Source organism: Triturus cristatus, chromosome 5_1 (genome assembly GCF_964204655.1).
Source record: "Triturus cristatus chromosome 5_1, aTriCri1.1, whole genome shotgun sequence".
NCBI lineage: Eukaryota > Metazoa > Chordata > Amphibia > Caudata > Salamandridae > Triturus > Triturus cristatus.
In genome coordinates this window covers 654,989,471-654,994,631 of record NC_140587.1, presented here as the reverse complement: position 1 = coordinate 654,994,631, position 5,161 = coordinate 654,989,471, and positions in this window count along the sequence as shown.

Below are 5,161 nucleotides of genomic sequence, written 5' to 3'. Positions count from 1 at the left end.
AACACCTCCGCTATCCAACACTTTCACTATTGTTGCAGTCACTGGAGTGGGAATAGTAATTTTAACTCCATCGTTATTCAACATTTTCCCTACTGTTGCACTGACTGTATTACTATTTTAAAGTTAAAAGACTTTTATATAGTGTAATGTTTTGATTTATTATTAAATTTAATTTTTGTTATTGATATATATGTGTGTGTGTGTGTGTGTGTGTTTATATTTTGATATAATTTTAAAAGTAAAAAAGCAAAAATAATTTTTTTAAAGTTAATATCTATACATTTGTTTATTATGTTATGTGTGTTTACTTAATTGTTTTCTTAAAATGTATATTAGATTTATTTTTAAAGCAATAAGTATTTTTATTTATATATATATATATATATATGATCGCTCACTCCTTCCTCCTTCCAGAAACAAGGCAAGCACTCGTAGGGGATTATTCTTTCAAATTTATTCAATTCTCCGCTCTTAAAACATGACGCGTTTCGGCTGACGCTTTAGTCTTATGTTTTTAAGTTTCGCGCCACAACACGGCTCACCTTTAAAATTACGGTATAGGTCACATGATGCATTTTACAATTAGCATGGAAATCAAAGACAGACCTTTGAACTCGTATGTCTTAACGCCATATTGGAGTATGCAATTCCTCAATTCGCCCGATATACGGGACAAACCTCACTAGGTAATTCACACAGCGAGGCCAAAATGTATATATACATTCTTAACGGGTAAGAGGTTATATTGAACCTCATTCTCATCTCAATACCAAACTTTCTCAAACAAAGAAAGAAATTGAATGAACCATCCACAATGGATGTACTAACCGGTGAAGATTTAGCAGCCTTGGAAGTTATGGAATCGCTGAGAGCGGACAATCAAGGGAATATTGTCCAGAGTAAAACAGATCAATTACAGAGAACATTGCTACTGGGATTTGACCAGGAAAAAGATACAAGCAATTTTAAACCTACGTCTCAATTTTTGCCTCAGCTACCCCCGGATGCAATCGACGTCTAGTTTAAAAGCACACTCAAGCGCACCTGGGCGCTTGTGTTTCCAGTCCGTGAACAAGGCATCACGCCGAAACGTTGGGCAAATGGAGGCAGGCGCCTGAAAAGCAAGACAATTATGAAATAAAAGCACTTCAAATGTATTGGGCCTCACTTCGTGTTTTTCGGCTGAGAAAGAGTAATGGGCTTCCCCATGCCCATCTGTGAGACCGCCCCGAAGAGCCAGAAGCTCCGGTAACTGGGGAACGCCTCGTGCTTCTTTGGAATATTAATTGAGGAGCTAGGCTCACTCGCACCTCCCAGCCTACAAAGGATCGCCACTGGAGCAAACAAGGTTGGTGCGTGGAAGGGATTCTGGCAGCACAAACAGGCTGTCGAGATCGTGCATTTTGAAGATGTCTTTGCCAAATTTCTGATACTCACTTGAGAAGCAGCGGCGAAATCATACTCACTTTTATAAATAATTCCACTATAACATCGGGCTTGTGCAAAGTGATAAATATTACCATCAAGGATTAGAACTTTTGTGACTTTCACCATGCATTTTACCAACTCGCACAAAGCACTTTGGGATCAGTAGTTCGACATTGACAGTCACGTGCTGCACTAGTTTAAAAGCACACTCAAGCGCACCTGGGCGCTTGTGTGTCCAGTCCGTGAACAAGGCATCACGCCGAAACGTTGGGCAAATGGAGGCAGGCGCCTGAAAAGCAAGAAAATTATGAAATAAAAGCACTTCAAATGTATTGGGCCTCACTTCGTGTTTTTCGGCTGAGAAAGAGTAATGGGCTTCCCCATGCCCATCTGTGAGACCGCCCCGAAGAGCCAGAAGCTCCGGTAACTGGGGAACGCCTCGTGCTTCTTTGGAATATATATATATATATATATATATATATATATATATATATATATATATATATATATATAGTATAACTATATTTTTAAATTCGATTCGTTTTTTTCTCAATTTTTTTTATACTTACCTGTTTATGTATAAGTAATTATTATTTTGGCATTTTTTAAAACTTTTTTTTAGCCAACTATATTTTGGAAATCAATTTTTTGACACTCATCCAAATAAGGAAATACGCCCCATACTGAATACCGCAAGAGGATCTGGGATGCTGGATATACACAGTATCAGTTTGATCTAAAAAAATGCATTCTAATGTGTTAAGTGATTTTGTTGAATTCAATTGGAAAAATGTTTGTTCCCGGGGCCTTCACAGTTGCTTTCTTGTAAATTTATTGAAATACTGGTTTTGTTGAAGAATGTTACTGCCTGGTTAAGGAGGCAAGTGCCTTGCTAAAAATTGCATATTAACGCAATATGTCTTTCTTGCCAGTTACTGGCACATCACATCTGGATTTGATTGTTTTTATTGTTGCGTGTGACTGAGCCTGGTAAAACTGCGCAGCTAATCACCATCCAGCCTTTATCCTCTATTTAAATGTCACTGCTTGAAGCAAAAAGCAATTTTCTATTTTAACTGAAGCAATAAGTGATTATATTGATCTTGGTGATTAGAAGTTCTAGATGTACTGAGGGGGTTGGTGAAGTGTTATGTGCCGTACTCAGGCAAATTATCATGCCAGTCAACCACTTGCATTGTTTCAACCAACGGGGCTTGAAGGCTGCTGAGTTTCTCAACAAATTTCCTCTCACAGATTACTTTCTGTCTGTACAGAGTACCTGTGCAGAGCAAATTGATACAGCATTCTCATACCAAATAGCATCTCAGTTAGTGGCACAACCACTGCTTGTCCTCAGGGGCCTTGTACTGTGTTGTGGTCCTAATCCAGGGCTCCTGGTGGGTTTGCAGGAGACAGAGGTTACAGCAACACAGTCTTTCTCAGATTTATGCTTCAGTACAATCGAGGCATTCAATATATTTTGTTTTTGAGATAAAATGTTACATAAAATACTGCCATGCATAAACATCGGGTATGAAATATTGTCACACACAAATAATTTGTGCAAGAATATCAGAATCAAGAATATTGATTTTGATGGAAGTAATACAGTTGTTAGTATTATTGAAATCTTTACTATACTTTACATAGATTTCAAAGTTAAGAATATTCTAGATTTTTTTATGTTTTCCTATTTTATCTGTTATAAAATGTTTATTTAATTTTTATCTCATTGTTTTTAAAATGTAATAAAACATTTTAATTACATTTTTTTATTGTTGTAAAGTTAAAATACACAATGGTTGTGTGGTTCATAAGCATTTAGGGTGGTGATTAAATAAATTATAATTCATCAGCAAACAATTATTGTCTAATTTTTTAAATATAACCAAAAATTAAATGTTGCTTCTATAATTACATGTTAGTTCTGATTAAAGATTATGTAGCAGCATGTGTTTTTTAGGTGTAGAGATAGTGAAGGAATTTAATGAATTATAATTATTAGGTTTTGGTTAGTATTACTTCTTTATTTAAGAAATATGTATGTCAATTGTATAATACAATTTCGCACAATGGGGGTCATTAGGATGAAGGTCGGAAAATCACCCCAACCGCCATGGTAGCGGGAAAAGACCACCCGCAAGGAACGTGGCATAACCGCCGGTCCAATTAGTATGCTCCGCAGTCCAAATCCGACTGCGGCGGTACAATCCCGGCCTTTAACATTGCTGCGGTTGCTGCTGCCAGCAGCACTGCCACGATGTCAAAAGGAGCATGTCCTGATTTCCCTGCACTGTGTGGCAGGCACTGCACAGTGCCTGCCACCTGGTACAGGAAAATAGTAGCCCCCCAGTGCACCCAGCCCCCCCCCCAACACGTTGGAGGCCCGCAATAGGCCCCCAGAACCTGTCTCTGCCAGCCTTTCAATGGAGGTTCCAACGCTGGGTAAAGGCTGGCTTCCACTGGCATCATAATTGTGCCGGCAGAGCCTGCACCTGCACCATTTTAGCGGTCCAGCTCTGCCCAGCAGGCTAGCGTGAGGACTGCTAACGGCCGAAATGTGGCCGGTGGAATTTATCACAGCCACGGTCATCACTGCAATGCTAATGTGACCAGCCGTTTTCCGGGTTTTGATCGCAGTCGGATGGCCGCCGCTGGCTTGGTGGTTGCTACCGACGGCCTAGAGGCGACCTTCATTCCGCCATCCTAATAGACCCCTATCTTTTAGCTTAGTGTTTTGTGTTGTGCAGTGGCATATGTTTATTAAAATATTTTGAATTCAATAATTATTTGTTGATTTTTAATATTATCTTGAAAATTAATTTAGTTTATTCTGTAATAGGTACCCATAGCGTACCCCAAGGATCGTCCCTTTGCCCGACACTCTTCAACATCTAAATGGCACCGCTCACCAACATTGCCCGATCGCACCACCTCAACATCATCTCATACGCTGACGACACCCAGCTGATCCTCTCCCTCACCAAGGCCCCCACCACCGCCAAATCGACCACCACAATGGAATGAAGGCCACCGCCAAATGGATGAGGAACAGCTGCCTTAAACTGAACTCGGACAAGACGGAGGTCCTCATCATTGGATCCATCCCCTCTGCCTGGGACGACTCATGGTGGCCGTCAGCATTGGGAGCTGCACTGATGTTCTTTAACCATGCACACAACCTGGGAGTCATACTGGACTTCGCATTGTCAATGACCCAGCAAGTGTACGCCGTCTCCCCCTCCTGCTTCAACACCATCCGCATGCTCTGCAAGATCTACAGATGGATCCCCACCGGTACCAGAAGGAAAGTCACCCATGCCCTCGTCAGCAGCAGACTGGACTACGGCAATGCTCTCTATGCAGGAACCCCAGCCAAACTCCAGAAATGACTACAACGCATACAGAACGCCTCTGCACACCTCATCCTCAACATCCCCCGCCATAGCTACATCACAGCCCACCTGAAAGATCTGCACTGGCTCCCAGTCAACAAGAGGATCACCTTCAGTCTCCTCACCCACCATCACACAGCTCTCCACAACACCGAACCAGCGTACCTCAATGAACGACTCACCTTCTACACCCCAAACCGCCAGCTTCACTCTGGTCACCTCGCCCTCGCCACCGTCCCTCGAATCCTGGCCTTCAGGAGACTCCTTAAGACCTGTCTGTTTGAGCAGCAGCAGCCACCCCGACCCCGCATCTTGAGACCCTCACGGGTAAGTAGTGC